This window comes from Myripristis murdjan, chromosome 18, assembly GCF_902150065.1.
Source record: "Myripristis murdjan chromosome 18, fMyrMur1.1, whole genome shotgun sequence".
NCBI classification, from domain to species: Eukaryota; Metazoa; Chordata; class Actinopteri; order Holocentriformes; family Holocentridae; genus Myripristis; species Myripristis murdjan.
The window spans coordinates 3,284,762-3,295,047 of NC_043997.1; the positions used below are offsets into that span (position 1 = coordinate 3,284,762).

A 10,286-nucleotide genomic window follows, 5' to 3' on the forward strand; every position below is an offset into this window, starting at 1 on the left:
GATTTCCTCCCCGTCTGTATGAACCAAGAAAGTGGAAACGGCACATTATTTTGGTACTGAAGAGATGGAAAGGCTTAGCCGCTGATGTGGATTAAATGAAATGGAAAATTAAAAGCATTTTCTTTTATTTTGTCCTTTATGTCATGATTTAAAGAAGTAATTGTTTGATAAGATTAATGGGGAAGATCTTGATAATTTTAATATTTGCTGTTGCAGAATGTTTGGGGGACTAAAAAAACAAACAAAAACACAACAAACAAACACACAGAAAGGCTCTTTCAGCTCCGGTGAAGAAGGAGCACAGGAGAGATTTTGACAACAACCCTGCTTGCAGCCAGGGTGTCACAAGTGGGTTTGTTCAGGTTGGTGGAGAAGGCCCGGCCAACCAGACCTCCATGAGACCCCTTTACACCGGCTGTTGCATTAAAATCCTGTGCTGCATTGGCCGGGAATCGAACCCGGGCCTCTCGCGTGGCAGGCGAGAATTCTACCACTGAACCACCAATGCTGGATTTCAGCACTAGAGGGCACAATTGCACCTGACAGCAGTCCGCAGATCGGGGTTGGGCTAAATGTGGGCAGAGCTAAACGTTTGACTCAGCCCGGGCGCCATCTGGTTAGGGTTAAGGTTAGGGTTAGGTGAAGGGTTCAGGTTAGGTTAGGTAGAGGTCGCAGTGTCCTGGGAAAGGACACTCCGGAAGGCATGGGCTCTCAGGGGTCTTAAAAGAATTTCAAGAATGTAAAAATCTCCTGTTAAAAAGACCAAGAGGGTCCTTAAACGCCCCATAAAATAACATAGAAGAGTTAAAATGATGTAAAGCTAATTGGGCCAACAGGCAGATAAGAAGGCAGGAGAATTTATATCTATCAAGGACCTCACACTCACCAGGGTCTTACCAAAAGCACATCCATGGGTGGTTTATGATAAATAAAATTTATTCTGTAAAAAATTAAAATAATAAAAGGGCACATAGAGAGAGAGGGCTGGTTTGAGTTAAAGGGATAAGTGCTATAAAAGTAAGTGCTAAAATCAAACTCTAAAACACCTATTGACAATACAAAACACATAAAAAAGCATACATACATCATAATAGAAATAAGAAACAGTGTAATATCTAAAAATATATACAAACATGCAACCGATAAAATAAAGAATATAAAATAATTCATGGCCTCCCTCAATCCCTAAAACCCCTTTATTTGTAAATCTGATAAAAGCCTCCTAAAAGAAAGACACACCCCGGATGTGTTAAAATAGATTTATTTAGGCTGGTGCGGGTTCCGGCTGTGGGTAAGGAGTAATAAAAACCCAAAAGGGTGTGTATTTTTCCTTTTTATTCTTTCCCAACAGACTGTTTAAAAGAGAAGTGATACACATATGTAAAGAGATACAGACATACTAAAATTTAAATTGGAGGTTAATTAAAATTTCATAATAAGAATGCGGTTACTCCCTATAGGGATAAAAGTGCTTAAAAGGAAGTGCTGTATGACAGTAATAAAACACAATCAAAAGTATAAAATGGAAAGGTAAAATAGAAATTTTTGTCAAGGATAAATTATAAAAATCCGCATGCAATAAACCCATGAATAGTAATAAAAAGTAATAAATGTGTAATAAATATGTATTAAATAAGTAATAATAAGTAATAATAAAAGTACAATAAATCATAAAATAACCCTATAGGGAGCACCTACATTTTGTTTAAATTAAATACATTTCAATACGTTAAAAAAAAAAAGAAGAAGACATAAGAAAGCAATAAATAATTCATTCCAGCTGTCGGGAGTGCGCCGTAGGAAACCTGTTAAAAAGAGCCCGCCAGGAGGTAAGGCCCTGGTGTGCCAACCAGGAGGTTAGCACTTCTAGCCAATGCTTAAAAAAAAACTTACTACCATTACCAAGCGGAAGTGGATCCATCAGACATATTTCTCGTTTAGACCGGTAGGGTCTATTGTTTTTAACAGATAGATCCACTTCCTCTCCGCCGCTCGTCTCTGACCTGTGCTCCAACTGCTGTTACTCTCCAGGCCCATGCTTTGTACATTGTGGTGGCTGTGGAGTTTAAAATGTACATATAGGACACTCGTGCCACTATCACAGCTTATTCTGTAAAGGTGTTGTTTATTTCGGTTATTGATAGTATTGGCGGTCCCCCCCACATTAGGGTTGGGTTGGGGTTATTGGTTAGGAATATAAATTAGTTGCACAGGCCTACTGATCTGATAGGGTGGGGATGTGAAGAAGGTGGTTGCCCCTCCCAAAGAGGACCAGGGTTTGGTCCCCAGACAGGGTTAAGGTTAGGATTAGGATTAGGATTAGGGTTAGGGTTAGGCTTAGCAACCTCTTCCGGCTGCTTGCTATTGAGCACGTGGGCAGAGTCAAACGTTTAGCTCCATCCACGTTGAGCCACTCCTCGATCTGCGGCCTGCAGTCAGGGCTTACTCAAACCCTGAGGCCACAATCAACTTTTATTGCAATGCAACCCGATGTCAGGCTGCATTGGCCAGTCGCGTAGCCGGCAAACACACCGAGCCGGCAGACAGCGGACAGACGGGCAATGTTTAGTAGCCACCACTGGGAGGCTCCGGTAAGATAGCTCTGAAAAAATTCAGCAGGTCAGTAGATGCCATTTCCGTTTCTGGGTCTTCCAACGGCTGGCAGGAGTCTTGTAATTACACATCTACAAGACTATCAGCATTTATTGATTTGACTCACCTTTACTGATTGATTCATTCACTGCTTTATTTGTTTTGTAGAAGGCAGCATGCACCATTCCTGATGATGTACAAACCCCAAATTCATGTCTTGAGCACCTCTGCCCCCTGCAGGCTGAGGTCAGTAATAGTCGGTCTATAGTCAGTTCTTCAGCATGGCTTCCTGCATGTTGTCAGGGTGAGATTTTCACCTCCTCTGATGCGAAAAGGAAGTGCTTCTCCCTGTCAGGGAATTGAACCCCAGTCTCCCACGTGACAGGCGGGGATACTAACCACTATACTAACGAGGAGACACAGGGTGGAGGTGGGGCCAGGTCCCATCTCACAGCTTATTCAGGTCCGCTTCCAGTCATTGCTCTCTTCAAGTTCTCGTTCAGGTCATGCCCACACTGTGCCCCGTCATTTTTCAAACGCTTCTCTTTTTCCACCAAGCCGGCATCTTCCACCCACAAAAATGGCACTTTTCAAAAACGGTCTCCAAGGTGTGGAAATCTGACAACACAGGCCTGGTGTTTTTGGGGGGATGGGGTAAACTAGGGTTGGGAATGGAGAACCGGTTCCCATTTGGAACTGGTCCAAAATGACTCGATTGGTCGGAATTGTTCGTGTCTACACGTTATCAATTCCTTCAATGATTCCTCATATTCCTGCGTCACGCGCTGACGTCATCACAAATTTAACAAAGGACCTCTTCAAACAGAACTATCATGGACAAGAGCAGACGAAAGCGGTCGAAAGTATGACTAAAGTTTACCCACAAAGACAGCAATTTTTCCACCCGCCATTTTTGCAAGGCAGAAATAACGTGTAAAGGAGGAAATGCGTCTAATATGCTGAAAGACTTTAGTAGCAAACACGGCGTTAAACATCAACAGTGCCGAGTGTTTGACAGCCTGCGCCGGCAAGCCAGCTCCGCTAATGAAGGTAGGATCAGCTACGATTGTATGGGACACCCTCCTCCAGTGCCGGCTCTGCCTGTGTTGGAGCCCTAGAAGAAATTACTCCCTTGCACTCTTCCATGCTACTTCCATGCTGCCCGCTTCGCCCAGGTGTGGCAGCCTACATATAGGACACGGCTCCCCCTGGTGGTCGTGTTACTCTGGTAGCACATATACTAAAATTGGAACGATACAGAGAAGATTAGCATGGCCCCTGCGCAAGGATGACACGTAAATTGGTGAAGCGTTCCTCATTTTCCTTTTTCGGTTCAAAAACAAGTTGAGATGTGACTTTTTCAAGGTTTTTTTATGAGACGTTCATGCCTGCCTGACCTTTGACCTGGTTTCCCAGCATTGTGAAAGCAGCAGCAGGGAGGAGGGGGACTGGGTCAGGGGACTGGGTCGGGGGCCAGAGCCTCCACACAGGACAGAGAAATCAAAACTCAGAGTCAGATTCAGATTCCTTTATTGTCATTTAGACATCACATCAGAGATACACTGCAGAATGAAAATTACGATGCATTGATTATGATAAAAATTGGATAAACACCATTGAAATTACCCCACTGTGGGACTAATAAAGGAATATCTTATCTTACAAACAAAAAAAAGAACAAGAATAAAAACCAGGTCAAAGAAAAGGAGGCAGTATGGATATATAAACATGTATGTGCAAATATATGTGCAAAATGTATGTACAAAACAGTCGTAATAAATAGATGAGTATAGGTGACAGTGTGGCTGAGGTCTGCTCAGCACATTGCACAGGAAAGTGTGAGTGTTTTTTATGTGGTGTTAGCATGTGGGTGGGACAACTTAACGGGAGGTCTGGGGAAAATTTCGCAATAAGTAGATATCATTTCCTGTGTTCTGGTGCATTTTAACACGTGATTTGATCATTTTATCTAGCAAAAGAAAAATATGGGTACATTCGTGATCAGTGCAATTAACAAGACAGTTAAAACAGACAACAAGCACACATTCAATAAATATGAAACTAACATACTAGAGAATAGGTATGCTACAAAAGTAAACTACCTTCTGTTAAAAAGCAGTGAGTTTTATGACTGTCAGTGCCTTTTTTTTTTCTATTTTCAGACATCTCATGTGCTGTCAGTGGATTGCTCTTTCTTTGATTGTGAGTTACTGAGTTCACATGGTGATATCTAGAAGTGTTTCATGACAGGAGCATGCAATTTTTAATCTGGAGCTAAAATCATCCAGGTTGGAGTTACTAGGTTCTCACATCACGTCTTGTGGCAGAGTAACGATCTGGTGAGAGTGTGTGTCATCTCTTACGGGCTTTATTTCAGAGTCCCTGAATTTAAATGCACCTGCACGGTGTCAAACTCTACATGGTGCTTCACACATCTCTGAGAGCAACAACAAATGTTTACCATGACTTTTAAAAGACTAAGGAGCTGGTTGTGGACCTGAGGAGGGCCAAGCCTGTCTCCATCCAGGGGGTCATCGGCGTGGACATCTTGGAGGACGACAGGCGCCTCGGAGTGGACACGGACAACAAACTGGATCTACTTTGTGAGGAGGCTGAGGTCCTTCAACATCTGTGGAATGAAGCTGAGGATGTTTTATGAGTCTATGGTGGCCAACGCTCTCCTGTTTGCTGTTGCATGCTGGGACAGCAGGCCGAGGGCAGCGGACGCCACCGGAATCAACAAACTGATGCACAAGGCCGGTAAGGTTGTGGAGCAGGACTCAGAGAGGAGGATGCTGTCCAAACTACGTGTCATCTAGGACAATGTCTCCCACCCACTCCACGACCCACTGGCCAATCACAGGAGTGCATTTAGTGGATTAACCATTTAACAGTGCAATACTTTATATCTGCAGGACTCGACAACAACTCAACAGTGCAGTATTCCTGTGGATAGAAGGTGTATATAGGAATACTTTTTACATATGTTCATTTTTTTTTATTTCTACATTTGTTGCTGTAATATTTTGTTGGATTAGTGCACATATCCAGACTTAATGCACATAACGCACATGGTTTTGATACAGCTTTAAACATAATGCACATACTTTTTTACAAAGTTGCAAGGCACATATTTTTATATTTCTTCTTATTTTTTAAAAAATTTATTTTCATTTAATTCTCCTCTTGATAATTTGAGCAACCGCAACCGACCCAATTTCCCCTCTGGTATCAACAAAGTGTTTCTGATTCTGAAACAGATAAAGCTTTGGGCCATCAAACACAAGTTCAGATACACAGGATTTTCATTTCAACAGGAAATAGCTGATTCAGAGTCAGATTATGGAAAGCACCTCCATACTGCTGAGACAAACATGTCAAGTGAAGTTCATGAGCGGTTTGCACAATCACTCTTGTATTTGCGACTGAGCCTTGGAGCAGAATGGCCGGTGTCGCACAGCTCGTCTTCCTGTTTGTTGCTCTCACTGACGGAGTTGGTGCAGAGCAAACCATCGAAATCCTGCCAAAGGATGACCTTTATGTCTTCATATCCCCCCGTGCAGCCAACTTCTGCGTGATGTCCAGATCCACCGGTGAGGAGACGCTGATGCTGTGGAACACCTCGCACTTGTCGCCCAGGAACTCGATGTTACCTGAAGACCTCAGGGAACGCCTGCAAGTCAGTGAAGACGTACATGCCTCCTTTTATAAGATCCACAATCTGACTCTCTCAGACTCCGGCCTGTACCGAATGGAGTGCTGGACCGAGGGCAACATGACGTACCAGATGATCACTGATGTTACTGTTTGCGGTGCCATAAGTGAGAGGAGAACTGCCTACACAAGTTTTGATGGGACAGTGAACCTGACATGTGAAGGAGCAAATGACAACCTGACGGTCCAGTGGCTGTCTGAGGGTTTTTCTGGTTGGACCAGATTATTTGGGGATGATGACAAACCTCTGGTGGAAAACAGAGGAGAAAAGCTACAGGTGGTGAAGGACCACTCCTCTCTTCATTTCACCAACTACAGAGTATATTTGGGTGACGTCTACACCTGTCTGGTGATGGACAAGCAGCAGTGCATCAGCAGTCATCCTGTCGAGGTAACGTTTCAGATGGAGATCATCTACCACCGGGTAGGAGACAGTGCTGTGCTGCAATGTGCCAACTCTGATTTTAGTGACGAGCAAAGATGCTGGGATACGTCCAGGTGGACGATGCCCACGCTGTGTCAGAACATCCCTGAGCACTTCAGTAACGTCGCCGACCGAGGAGAAGCACAGACGACTTTTCAGGACGTAAAGGTCAACCAGAACTTCTCCCTGGTCTTTCCGTCTTTGACACTCAAACATACAGATAGTTACTTGTGCTTCTCCAGCAGCGCTCTACATGTATCTTACTTCCTGGTGGTGTGCCCTGACTTTGCCCCAGCAGATGTACAGCTCTTCTCGAAGGGAGATGAGGTCACTCTCAGATGCGACCACAATCACGGTGACAACATCCTGGTCCTGTGGTTCAGGAAGAAGAACCAGGTGGAGGGCCCCGTCTATGTATCAGATCCTTCCTTTGGCGCAAACAATCTCATGCAGGACAAAGGTTTTGAAGGCAGAGTCAAGATGTCCTTCCCTGACAAAAGCCTCATTATTTCTGACGTCTCGCTGGAGGACGGAGGGGAGTACTGGTGTGCAGCTGTCAACAGGACCGACAAGGAGCTGTGTGAGTCAGCCGCCAAGACGCTGCTGGTCCACAGAGACCCTTTTGGGGTTTACTCCACCTTCTACCTGGTGAGGTCCCTGGTGCTGAGTGGTGTCCTGCTGGTGCTGTGTGCCTCTGTGGTCGCTGTGATCCTGAAGACCAGGAGAGGACAGTGACCTTCAATAATGTTTATTAGGATCCCCATTAGCTATTAACATTCATTTAACGATTATGCAATCACCATTCTTCTAAATAATTAAATAAAAATAGGAAAAAAAAGATGCTAAAGTGAATAAAGATAGAATCAATTTGAAATACACCAAAATCACGTGCAATACAAGAACTTGTTGTGCCTCTGGGGATTAGTACAGGCTTATTTGCATTGAGTGTTGTTTTAACTTTTTCTTGAAATTAATTTTTGTACTAGTATTGTTTATATAATTAGGCAATGAGTTCCATCCTGTTATAGCTCGATAGATAACAGTAGATTTAAGTAGTTCTGTTCTTGGTTTGGGTGGTTCAGTATAACCTGAACTGGCTTGTCTGGTCATGTGGTTATGTATATCTCGTGAATATTCAACTTGGTCATATAAATGCTGTGGTTGTCTTGTCAATTATAACATTTGGGAAACATGTGTGGATCTGTTGTGAGATTTGTGTGTGTGCAGTAGGGATGGGCGTATTTTTCCTGTGGTATCAATATATCAATATTCATGCGCTACTCATTTGGCATCAGTTTCCTTAAACAAATGTTGATACTAACAAATATGAATTGGGGGTGCATGCATAACTTTCAGCTGTTTTATATAGCTTACTTCACTTACTATGTGCCGAGACACCCCTGTGACTGGCGGCGTATTGAGCTGGCCCGTGTCACGTGACAGGAAACCTGAGACATGGTTTCCTGTTGAATTAGGGGGCCGGAGGAACACACAGAAAATAATGGCAGACAGAAAAAGAAGTGTGGTGTGGAGTTATTTTTCACCACTCGACAAAGTGACGGCAAGGTGCCAAGTGTGTGATTAAAAAAAAAAAAAAAAGTTTCACATAGCATCAACACAAGTAATTTATTCAAGCATGTTAAGACCACACATGCAGAGAACCACAGTGAGCTTGAAAAAAGGCAGGCTGCCCTTAACGTCCAGCCTATAGCGCCACCTGCTGTCCGGCAAAAGACCCTACAAGAGAGTCTGCAAAGAGGCCAAGTGTATCCAGGTACAGACAGTTACCTTTGCCAGTGTAGTGATAAGGACAATAAATATTGAAATCTCAATCTAATTTTAACAGACATGTAAGGTGAAGAGGATAATTATATCCAGTTTTGTACAATTGTTGATCACTTAAAACATGCTTTGGTTTTTAGTAATGTGTACTGAATATTTTGCTTAAGTAATCAGGAAAAACTTATGTGAATATGCATATATTTTAAGAAGTCTGAACACTTGATTAAACCAGGTACATCCCTATTTGATTATGTGGATAAGTAAGAGGCAAAACTTCTATTATATATTTTCCATAATATATGGTATGAATGGTCTGTATTTGTCATGTGACCTGTCTTAAATGTAATAATATTTTGAATGAAAAAAATTGCCAATAAGAAATTATCAGTATCAGTATCGATGAAAATGCAAGAAAAAGTATCGTTATCGTATTGAATCCTAAAAGTGTGGTATTGCCCATCCCTAGTGTGCAGCTGTGCAGCTCCACCTTCCAGGTAGGGGGCGCCAGTGGCTTCCAGTCTTGGTCGGCCTCTGGAACTGGATTTCCTCCCCGTCTGTATGAACCAAGAAAGTGGAAACTGCACATTATTTTGGTACTGAAGAGATGGAAAGGCTTAGCCGCTGATGTGGATTAAATGAAATGGAAAATTAAAAGCATTTTCTTTTATTTTGTCCTTTATGTCATGATTTAAAGAAGTAATTGTTTGATAAGATTAATGGGGAAGATCTTGATTATTTTAATATTTGCCGTTGCAGATTGTTTGGGTGACTAATGGTAACAAAGAAAATATACTGTATGTTGTTTAAATAGGTATAATATCTGGAAGTCTGTTTTCTGTGTTGCTATAATTGTGTCATGTAATCCCATGTGGAATGAGCTATTTAGATGGTATAACATTAAAAGAAATACTTTAAAAACATCATTAATTCATTCTATTGGTATTCAGCTAGACAGCAGTCAGGGCTTGTTCAGGTTGGTGGAGAAGGGCCGCCCTGCCAGCTGAAATGCGATCCCTGCACACCGGCTGTTGTGTTAAGATTCTGTGCTGCATTGGCCGGGAATCGAACCCGGGCCTCCTGCATGGCAGGCGAGAATTCTGCCACTGAACCACCAATGCTGGAGTTCTGCACTAGAGGGCACAATTGCACCTGACTGCAGTCCGCAGATTGGGATTGGGCTAAATGTGGGCTGAGCTATACGTTTGACTCCGTGCGGTGACTCCAGTTAGCAGGTCGGAATTGGGCTAAATGTGGGCGGAGCTAAACGTTTGACTCAGCCCGGGCGCCATCTGGTTAGGGTTAAGGTTAGGGTTAGGGTTAGGGTTGGGTTGGGTTGGGTTAGGGTTGGGGTTATTGGTTAGGAATATAAATTAGTTGCACAGGCCTACTGATCTGATAGGGTGGGGATGTGAAGAAGGTGGTTGCCCCTCCCGAAGAGGACCAGGGTTTGGTCCCCAGGCAGGGTTAAGGTTAGGATTAGGATTAGGATTAGGATTAGGATTAGGGTTAGGGTTAGGGTTAGCAACCTCTTCCGGCTGCTTGCTATTGAGCACGTGGGTGAAGTCAAACGTTTAGCTCCATCCACGTTGAGCCACTCCTCGATCTGTGGCCTGCAGTCAGGGCTTACTCAAACCCTGAGGCCACAATCAACTTTTATTGCAATGCAACCCGATGTCATGCTGCATTGGCCAGTCGCGTAGCCGGCAAACACACCGAGCCGGCAGACAGCGGACAGACGGGCAATGTTTAGTAGCCACCACTGGGAGGCTCCGGT

The 10,286-nt window shown here is 43.5% G+C and overlaps 3 non-coding genes across 3 annotated transcripts; 1 reads left to right on the plus strand and 2 right to left on the minus strand.

Annotated features, from left to right (window-relative positions):
- Nucleotides 1-437: 437 nt before the first annotated feature.
- On the minus strand, nucleotides 438-508 carry trnag-gcc (transfer RNA glycine (anticodon GCC)). The gene has a single exon. It is a non-coding gene; the product is annotated as a tRNA-Gly (tRNA).
- A 3,301-nt stretch (nucleotides 509-3,809) lies between these two features.
- Nucleotides 3,810-3,915, plus strand: LOC115377229 (U6 spliceosomal RNA). The gene has a single exon (XR_003929977.1). It is a non-coding gene; the product is annotated as a U6 spliceosomal RNA (small nuclear RNA).
- Nucleotides 3,916-9,559: 5,644 nt separating this feature from the next.
- trnag-gcc (transfer RNA glycine (anticodon GCC)) lies at nucleotides 9,560-9,630 on the minus strand. Its single transcript has one exon. It is a non-coding gene; the product is annotated as a tRNA-Gly (tRNA).
- Nucleotides 9,631-10,286: the final 656 nt, after the last annotated feature.